This window comes from Tenrec ecaudatus, unplaced genomic scaffold, assembly GCF_050624435.1.
Source record: "Tenrec ecaudatus isolate mTenEca1 unplaced genomic scaffold, mTenEca1.hap1 Scaffold_546, whole genome shotgun sequence".
Lineage (NCBI taxonomy): Eukaryota > Metazoa > Chordata > Mammalia > Afrosoricida > Tenrecidae > Tenrec > Tenrec ecaudatus.
The window spans coordinates 1,315,319-1,325,790 of record NW_027459457.1 but is presented as its reverse complement, the minus strand read 5'-3'; positions in this window follow the sequence as shown (position 1 = coordinate 1,325,790).

Here is a 10,472-nt window from a genome sequence, read left to right as displayed (position 1 = left end):
GGGCATCATAGAGAAAAGGGACTTTCATAAATGATCATCAACCTCTTTGAATTCCCTTTGTTCTAGACGCCTGAAATAAAGAGCTGTCCTGAGTCACATAAACCTCCACCGAGTGGTCTTAATGTGGCGCGGGAACATGCCGGTATAAGAGAATCCCGAAGGCTGAACGTCCACAATTGAATGGTCGTTGCCAGAAATGAAGTGGGAGCCGGATTAGACTGGGAAACTTCAGCTTCCATTAGACAATGAAGATGTGAGAATCTGGTACGTCCACAATTCACGGTTTCCTTAGATCCATGAAATTCCGTGTTGAATTTTAGTCAGAAAATGAAAACTCCGGAGCCGCTGTTCAGCAGGCCCGGGTGTAGCTCCCAGAGGCACACTGGTGCTCCTCCAGAATTTGGATAAAAATCGTTTTCACTGGAATAAAGAACCTTGATCAAGCCAGGTGGGTCTTGACAATCGAAATTGCTGCGTGTGCCCGGTATACTGACAAGCACCCACCTGTGCTAGTCCATGGCGTATTCAGCACAGGAATCTGCATCGATTGAGCCAAGACAAAGGAAAGCTCAGGGAGGCAGCACCCGTGTCGAAAAGCATTGGTACTTCAAAGATGAGGCCAATGAGGTGAAAGGAAAAACCCATGGCAAATAGTTTCCATCATCGGCAGAATTTCACGGAGCAATATTGCTGGGAGACAAAAGGCACCACCTGAGGGAGGCACGCTCAACAAAACTTCCTAGGGCAGGAGCCAGGTTGCCCACAAGCATTAGGCTTGTCAGGCCTCAGCATTGTAAGGAGAGTTCACTGAAGTCCCTGAGTGAAGTTTTCTCCGCTGTCCTACGTCTACGTTCCTAAAATTTACTCTGCGGTTTCTGATGATCCTGGCTTATGAACGGCCACCATTCACCGTTCTCCTTACACCAGTGCGTCTCCATCGGCCTTAAAAGAAAGGGAGGACACGCAACTGCTGGCAGGTAAATTCAGCAAAGTTTGTCTCAACACAAAAGAGACAGCTCTGTGGTGACCCGTCTTCCACGGTAAAACATTTCCTAGCGAATAAGGAATCTTCCCATCACAATGACAATATGAGAGAATTGCCACCGATGGATTTGCCGCTGTGCCTACACATCATCTTGAGGCCATAGAGTAGTGAAGCACGGGAACCCAGGCGCTTCACCCTTTACCCTAGACCAGTGAAACACTGTCTCTAAACATGCCCACATGCCTGTATCTATGCCCGTTTAAAGTTAACGCTAAACCGAAATCTTCTATCCCACTATTTTGCAGCATTTTAAAGAAGTACACTGGGAAAGATTTTTCTGCAAGGAAGAAACTGCAGGCGGCGTGGCTGAAATGAGAATATCATGCTGCACGAGCTCTTTGCACTCAGATGTAGAAGTGTCCTCAGTGGGCATCATAGAGAAACGGGACTTTCATAAGTGGTCATCAACCTCTGTGAATTCCCTTTGTTCTAGACGCCTGAAATAAAGAGCTTCCTGAGTCACATAAACCTCCACCGAGTGGTCTTAATGTGGCGCGGGACATGCCGGTATAAGAGAATTCCGAAGAAGGCTAAACGTCCACAATTGAATGGTCGTTGCCAGAAATGAAGTGGCAGCCGGATCAGACTGGGAAACTTCAGCTTCCATTAGAGAATGAAGATGTGAGAATCTGGTACGTCCACAATTCACTGTTTCCTTAGATCCATGAAATTCCCTGTTGAATTTTAGTCAGAAAATGAAAACTCCGGAGCCGCTGTTCAGCAGGCCCGGGTGTAGCTCCCAGAGGCACACTGGTGCTCCTCTAGAATTTGGATAAAAATCGTTTTCACTGGAATAAAGAACCTTGATCAAGCCAGGTGGGTCTTGACAATCGAAATTGCTGCGTTTGCCCGGTATATTGACAAGAACCCACCTGTGCTAGTCCATGGCGTATTCAGCACAGGAATCTGCATCGATTGAGCCAAGACAAAGGAAAGCTCAGGGAGGCAGCACCCGTGTCGAAAAGCATTGGTACTTCAAAGATGAGGCCAATGAGGTGAAAGGAAAAACCCATGGCAAATAGTTTCCATCATCGGCAGAATTTCACGGAGCAATATTGCTGGGAGACAAAAGGCACCACCTGAGGGAGGCACGCTCAACAAAACTACCTAGGGCAGGAGCCGGGTTGCCCACAAGCACTAGGCTTGTCAGGCCTCAGCATTGTAAGGAGAGTTCACTGAAGTCCCTGAGTGACGTTTTCTCCGCTGTCCTACGTCTACGTTCCTAAAATTTACTCTCCGGTTTCTGATGATCCTGGCTTATGAACGGCCACCATTCACCGTTCTCCTTACACCAGTGCATCTCCATCGGCCTTAAAAGAAAGGGAGGACACGCAACTGCTGGCAGGTAAATTCAGCAAAGTTTGTCTCAACACAAAAGAGACAGCTCTGTGGTGACCCGTCTTCCACGGTAAAACATTTCCTAGCGAATAAGGAATCTTCCCATCGCAATGACAATATGAGAGATTTGCCACCGATGGATATCCCGCTGTGCCTACACATCATCTTGAGGTCATACAGTAGTGAAGCACGGGAACCCAGGCGCTTCACCCTTTACCGTAGACCAGTGAAACACTGTCTCTAAACATGCCCACATGCCTGTATCTATGCCCGTTTAAAGTTAACGCTAAACCGAAATCTTCTGTCCCACTATTTTGCAGCATTTTAAAGAAGTACACTGGGAAAGATTTTTCTGCAAGGAAGAAACTGCAGGCGACGTGGCTGAAAAGAGAATATCAAGCTGCACGAGCTCTTTGCACTCAGATGTAGAAGTGTCCTCAGTGGGCATCATAGAGAAAAGGGACTTTCATAAATGATCATCAACCTCTTTGAATTCCCTTTGTTCTAGACGCCTGAAATAAAGAGCTGTCCTGAGTCACATAAACCTCCACCGAGTGGTCTTAATGTGGCGCGGGAACATGCCGGTATAAGAGAATCCCGAAGGCTGAACGTCCACAATTGAATGGTCGTTGCCAGAAATGAAGTGGGAGCCGGATTAGACTGGGAAACTTCAGCTTCCATTAGACAATGAAGATGTGAGAATCTGGTACGTCCACAATTCACGGTTTCCTTAGATCCATGAAATTCCGTGTTGAATTTTAGTCAGAAAATGAAAACTCCGGAGCCGCTGTTCAGCAGGCCCGGGTGTAGCTCCCAGAGGCACACTGGTGCTCCTCCAGAATTTGGATAAAAATCGTTTTCACTGGAATAAAGAACCTTGATCAAGCCAGGTGGGTCTTGACAATCGAAATTGCTGCGTTTGCCCGGTATACTGACAAGAACCAACCTGTGCTAGTCCATGGCGTATTCAGCACAGGAATCTGCATCGATTGAGCCAAGACAAAGGAAAGCTCAGGGAGGCAGCACCCGTGTCGAAAAGCATTGGTACTTCAAAGATGAGGCCAATGAGGTGAAAGGAAAAACCCATGGCAAATAGTTTCCATCATCGGCAGAATTTCACGGAGCAATATTGCTGGGAGACAAAAGGCACCACCTGAGGGAGGCACGCTCAACAAAACTTCCTAGGGCAGGAGCCGGGTTGCCCACAAGCATTAGGCTTGTCAGGCCTCAGCATTGTAAGGAGAGTTCACTGAAGTCCCTGAGTGAAGTTTTCTCCGCTGTCCTACGTCTACGTTCCTAAAATTTACTCTGCGGTTTCTGATGATCCTGGCTTATGAACGGCCACCATTCACCGTTCTCCTTACACCAGTGCGTCTCCATCGGCCTTAAAAGAAAGGGAGGACACGCAACTGCTGGCAGGTAAATTCAGCAAAGTTTGTCTCAACACAAAAGAGACAGCTCTGTGGTGACCCGTCTTCCACGGTAAAACATTTCCTAGCGAATAAGGAATCTTCCCATCACAATGACAATATGAGAGAATTGCCACCGATGGATTTGCCGCTGTGCCTACACATCATCTTGAGGCCATAGAGTAGTGAAGCACGGGAACCCAGGCGCTTCACCCTTTACCCTAGACCAGTGAAACACTGTCTCTAAACATGCCCACATGCCTGTATCTATGCCCGTTTAAAGTTAACGCTAAACCGAAATCTTCTATCCCACTATTTTGCAGCATTTTAAAGAAGTACACTGGGAAAGATTTTTCTGCAAGGAAGAAACTGCAGGCGGCGTGGCTGAAATGAGAATATCATGCTGCACGAGCTCTTTGCACTCAGATGTAGAAGTGTCCTCAGTGGGCATCATAGAGAAACGGGACTTTCATAAGTGGTCATCAACCTCTGTGAATTCCCTTTGTTCTAGACGCCTGAAATAAAGAGCTTCCTGAGTCACATAAACCTCCACCGAGTGGTCTTAATGTGGCGCGGGAACATGCCGGTATAAGAGAATTCCGAAGAAGGCTAAACGTCCACAATTGAATGGTCGTTGCCAGAAATGAAGTGGCAGCCGGATCAGACTGGGAAACTTCAGCTTCCATTAGAGAATGAAGATGTGAGAATCTGGTACGTCCACAATTCACTGTTTCCTTAGATCCATGAAATTCCCTGTTGAATTTTAGTCAGAAAATGAAAACTCCGGAGCCGCTGTTCAGCAGGCCCGGGTGTAGCTCCCAGAGGCACACTGGTGCTCCTCTAGAATTTGGATAAAAATCGTTTTCACTGGAATAAAGAACCTTGATCAAGCCAGGTGGGTCTTGACAATCGAAATTGCTGCGTTTGCCCGGTATATTGACAAGAACCCACCTGTGCTAGTCCATGGCGTATTCAGCACAGGAATCTGCATCGATTGAGCCAAGACAAAGGAAAGCTCAGGGAGGCAGCACCCGTGTCGAAAAGCATTGGTACTTCAAAGATGAGGCCAATGAGGTGAAAGGAAAAACCCATGGCAAATAGTTTCCATCATCGGCAGAATTTCACGGAGCAATATTGCTGGGAGACAAAAGGCACCACCTGAGGGAGGCACGCTCAACAAAACTACCTAGGGCAGGAGCCGGGTTGCCCACAAGCACTAGGCTTGTCAGGCCTCAGCATTGTAAGGAGAGTTCACTGAAGTCCCTGAGTGACGTTTTCTCCGCTGTCCTACGTCTACGTTCCTAAAATTTACTCTCCGGTTTCTGATGATCCTGGCTTATGAACGGCCACCATTCACCGTTCTCCGTACACTCGTGCGTCTCCATCGGCCTTAAAAGAAAGGGAGGACACGCAACTGCTGGCAGGTAAATTCAGCAAAGTTTGTCTCAACACAAAAGAGACAGCTCTGTGGTGACCCGTCTTCCACGGTAAAACATTTCCTAGCGAATAAGGAATCTTCCCATCGCAATGACAATATGAGAGAATTGCAACCGATTGATTTCCCGCTGGGTCTACACATCATCTTGAGGCCATACAGTAGTGAAGCACGGGAACCCAGGCGCTTCAGCATTTACCTAGACCAGAGAAACACTGTCTCTAAACATGCCCACATGCCTGTACCTATGCCCGTTTAAAGTTAACGCTAAACCGAAATCTTCTGTCCCACTATTTTGCAGCATTTTAAAGAAGTACACTGGGAAAGATTTTTCTGCAAGGAAGAAACTGCAGGCGGCGTGGCTGAAATGAGAATATCATGCTGCACGAGCTCTTTGCCCTCAGATGTAGAAGTGTCCTCAGTGGGCATCATAGAGAAACGGGACTTTAATAAGTGGTCATCAACCTCTGTGAATTCCCTTTGTTCTAGACGCCTGAAATAAAGAGTTGTCCTGAGTCACATAAACCTCCACGGAGTGGTCTTAATGTGGCGCGGGAACATGCCGGTATGAGAGAATCCCGAAGAAGGCTGAACGTCCACAATTGAATGGTCGTTGCCAGAAATGAAGTGGCAGCCGGATCAGACTGGGAAACTTCAGCTTCCATTAGACAATGAAGATGTGAGAATCTGGTACGTCCACAATTCACGGTTTCCTTAGATCCATGAATTTCCGTGTTGAATTTTAGTCAGAAAATGAAAATTCCGGAGCCGCTGTTCAGCAGGCCCGGGTGTAGCTCCCAGAGGCACACTGGTGCTCCTCCAGAATTTGGATAAAAATCGTTTTCACTGGAATAAAGAACCTTGATCAAGCCAGGTGGTTCTTGACAATCGAAATTGCTGCGTTTGCCCGGTATACTGACAAGAACCCACCTGTGCTAGTCCATGGCGTATTCAGCACAGGAATCTGCATCGATTGAGCCAAGACAAAGGAAAGCTCAGGGAGGCAGCACCCGTGTCGAAAAGCATTGGTACTTCAAAGATGAGGCCAATGAGGTGAAAGGAAAAACCCATGGCAAATAGTTTCCATCATCGGCAGAATTTCACGGAGCAATATTGCTGGGAGACAAAAGGCACCACCTGAGGGAGGCACGCTCAACAAAACTACCTAGGGCAGGAGCCGGGTTGCCCACAATCACTAGGCTTGTCAGGCCTCAGCATTGTAAGGAGAGTTCACTGAAGTCCCTGAGTGAAGTTTTCTCCGCTGTCCTACGTCTACGTTCCTAAAATTTACTCTGCGGTTTCTGATGATCCTGGCTTATGAACGGCCACCATTCACCGTTCTCCTTACACCAGTGCATCTCCATCGGCCTTAAAAGAAAGGGAGGACACGCAACTGCTGGCAGGTAAATTCAGCAAAGTTTGTCTCAACACAAAAGAGACAGCTCTGTGGTGACCCGTCTTCCACGGTAAAACATTTCCTAGCGAATAAGGAATCTTCCCATCGCAATGACAATATGAGAGAATTGCCACCGATGGATTTGCCGCTGTGCCTACACATCATCTTGAGGCCATACAGTAGTGAAGCACGGAAACCCAGGCGCTTCACCCTTTACCGTAGACCAGTGAAACACTGTCTCTAAACATGCCCACATTCCTGTATCTATGCCCGTTTAAAGTTAACGCTAAACCGAAATCTTCTGTCCCACTATTTTGCAGCATTTTAAAGAAGTACACTGGGAAAGAATTTTCTGCAAGGAAGAAACTGCACGCGGCGTGGCTGAAATGAGAATATCATGCTGCACGAGCTCTTTGCACTCAGATGTAGAAGTGTCCTCAGTGGGCATCATAGAGAAACGGGACTTTCATAAGTGATCATCAACCTCTTTGAATTCCCTTTGTTCTAGACGCCTGAAATGAAGAGCTGTCCTGAGTCACATAAACCTCCACCGAGTGGTCTTAATGTGGCGCGGGAACATGCCGGTATAAGAGAATCCCGAAGGCTGAACGTCCACAATTGAATGGTCGTTGCCAGAAATGAAGTGGGAGCCGGATTAGACTGGGAAACTTCAGCTTCCATTAGACAATGAAGATGTGAGAATCTGGTACGTCCACAATTCACGGTTTCCTTAGATCCATGAAATTCCGTGTTGAATTTTAGTCAGAAAATGAAAACTCCGGAGCCGCTGTTCAGCAGGCCCGGGTGTAGCTCCCAGAGGCACACTGGTGCTCCTCCAGAATTTGGATAAAAATCGTTTTCACTGGAATAAAGAACCTTGATCAAGCCAGGTGGGTCTTGACAATCGAAATTGCTGCGTTTGCCCGGTATACTGACAAGAACCCACCTGTGCTAGTCCATTGCGTATTCAGCACAGGAACCTGCATCGATTGAGCCAAGACAAAGGAAAGCTCAGGGAGGCAGCACCCGTGTCGAAAAGCATTGGTACTTCAAGGATGAGGCCAATGAGGTGAAAGGAAAAACCCATGGCAAATAGTTTCCATCATCGGCAGAATTTCACGGAGCAATATTGCTGGGAGACAAAAGGCACCACCTGAGGGAGGCACGCTCAACAAAACTTCCTAGGGCAGGAGCCGGGTTGCCCACAAGCATTAGGCTTGTCAGGCCTCAGCATTGTAAGGAGAGTTCACTGAAGTCCCTGAGTGAAGTTTTCTCCGCTGTCCTACGTCTACGTTCCTAAAATTTACTCTGCGGTTTCTGATGATCCTGGCTTATGAACGGCCACCATTCACCGTTCTCCTTACACCAGTGCGTCTCCATCGGCCTTAAAAGAAAGGGAGGACACGCAACTGCTGGCAGGTAAATTCAGCAAAGTTTGTCTCAACACAAAAGAGACAGCTCTGTGGTGACCCGTCTTCCACGGTAAAACATTTCCTAGCGAATAAGGAATCTTCCCATCACAATGACAATATGAGAGAATTGCCACCGATGGATTTGCCGCTGTGCCTACACATCATCTTGAGGCCATACAGTAGTGAAGCACGGGAACCCAGGCGCTTCACCCTTTACCCTAGACCAGTGAAACACTGTCTCTAAACATGCCCACATGCCTGTATCTATGCCCTTTTAAAGTTAACGCTAAACCGAAATCTTCTATCCCACTATTTTGCAGCATTTTAAAGAAGTACACTGGGAAAGATTTTTCTGCAAGGAAGAAACTGCAGGCGGTGTGGCTGAAATGAGAATATCATGCTGCACGAGCTCTTTGCACTCAGATGTAGAAGTGTCCTCAGTGGGCATCATAGAGAAACGGGACTTTCATAAGTGGTCATCAACCTCTGTGAATTCCCTTTGTTCTAGACGCCTGAAATAAAGAGCTTCCTGAGTCACATAAACCTCCACCGAGTGGTCTTAATGTGGCGCGGGAACATGCCGGTATAAGAGAATTCCGAAGAAGGCTAAACGTCCACAATTGAATGGTCGTTGCCAGAAATGAAGTGGCAGCCGGATCAGACTGGGAAACTTCAGCTTCCATTAGAGAATGAAGATGTGAGAATCTGGTACGTCCACAATTCACTGTTTCCTTAGATCCATGAAATTCCGTGTTGAATTTTAGTCAGAAAATGAAAACTCCGGAGCCGCTGTTCAGCAGGCCCGGGTGTAGCTCCCAGAGGCACACTGGTGCTCCTCTAGAATTTGGATAAAAATCGTTTTCACTGGAATAAAGAACCTTGATCAAGCCAGGTGGGTCTTGACAATCGAAATTGCTGCGTTTGCCCGGTATATTGACAAGAACCCACCTGTGCTAGTCCATGGCGTATTCAGCACAGGAATCTGCATCGATTGAGCCAAGACAAAGGAAAGCTCAGGGAGGCAGCACCCGTGTCGAAAAGGTTTGGTACTTCAAAGATGAGGCCAATGAGGTGAAAGGAAAAACCCATGGCAAATAGTTTCCATCATCGGCAGAATTTCACGGAGCAATATTGCTGGGAGACAAAAGGCACCACCTGAGGGAGGCACGCTCAACAAAACTACCTAGGGCAGGAGCCGGGTTGCCCACAAGCACTAGGCTTGTCAGGCCTCAGCATTGTAAGGAGAGTTCACTGAAGTCCCTGAGTGACGTTTTCTCCGCTGTCCTACGTCTACGTTCCTAAAATTTACTCTGCGGTTTCTGATGATCCTGGCTTATGAACGGCCACCATTCACCGTTCTCGGTACACTCGTGCGTCTCCATCGGCCTTAAAAGAAAGGGAGGACACGCAACTGCTGGCAGGTAAATTCAGCAAAGTTTGTCTCAACACAAAAGAGACAGCTCTGTGGTGACCCGTCTTCCACGGTAAAACATTTCCTAGCGAATAAGGAATCTTCCCATCGCAATGACAATATGAGAGAATTGCAACCGATTGATTTCCCGCTGGGTCTACACAACATCTTGAGGCCATACAGTAGTGAAGCACGGGAACCCAGGCGCTTCAGCATTTACCTAGACCAGAGAAACACTGTCTCTAAACATGCCCACATGCCTGTACCTATGCCCGTTTAAAGTTAACGCTAAACCGAAATCTTCTGTCCCCCTATTTTGCATCATTTTAAAGAAGTACACTGGGAAAGATTTTTCTGCAAGGAAGAAACTGCAGGCGGCGTGGCTGAAATGAGAATATCATGCTGCACGAGCTCTTTGCCCTCAGATGTAGAAGTGTCCTCAGTGGGCATCATAGAGAAACGGGACTTTAATAAGTGGTCATCAACCTCTGTGAATTCCCTTTGTTCTAGACGCCTGAAATAAAGAGCTGTCCTGAGTCACATAAACCTCCACGGAGTGGTCTTAATGTGGCGCGGGAACATGCCGGTATGAGAGAATCCCGAAGAAGGCTGAACGTCCACAATTGAATGGTCGTTGCCAGAAATGAAGTGGCAGCCGGATCAGACTGGGAAACTTCAGCTTCCATTAGAGAATGAAGATGTGAGAATCTGGTAAGTCCACAATTCACTGTTTCCTTAGATCCATGAAATTCCGTGTTGAATTTTAGTCAGAAAATGAAAACTCCGGAGCCGCTGTTCAGCAGGCCCGGGTGTAGCTCCCAGAGGCACACTGGTGCTCCTCTAGAATTTGGATAAAAATCGTTTTCACTGGAATAAAGAACCTTGATCAAGCCAGGTGGGTCTTGACAATCGAAATTGCTGCGTTTGCCCGGTATACTGACAAGAACCCACCTGTGCTAGTCCATGGCGTATTCAGCACAGGAATCTGCATCGATTGAGCCAAGACAAAGGAAAGCTCAGGGAGGC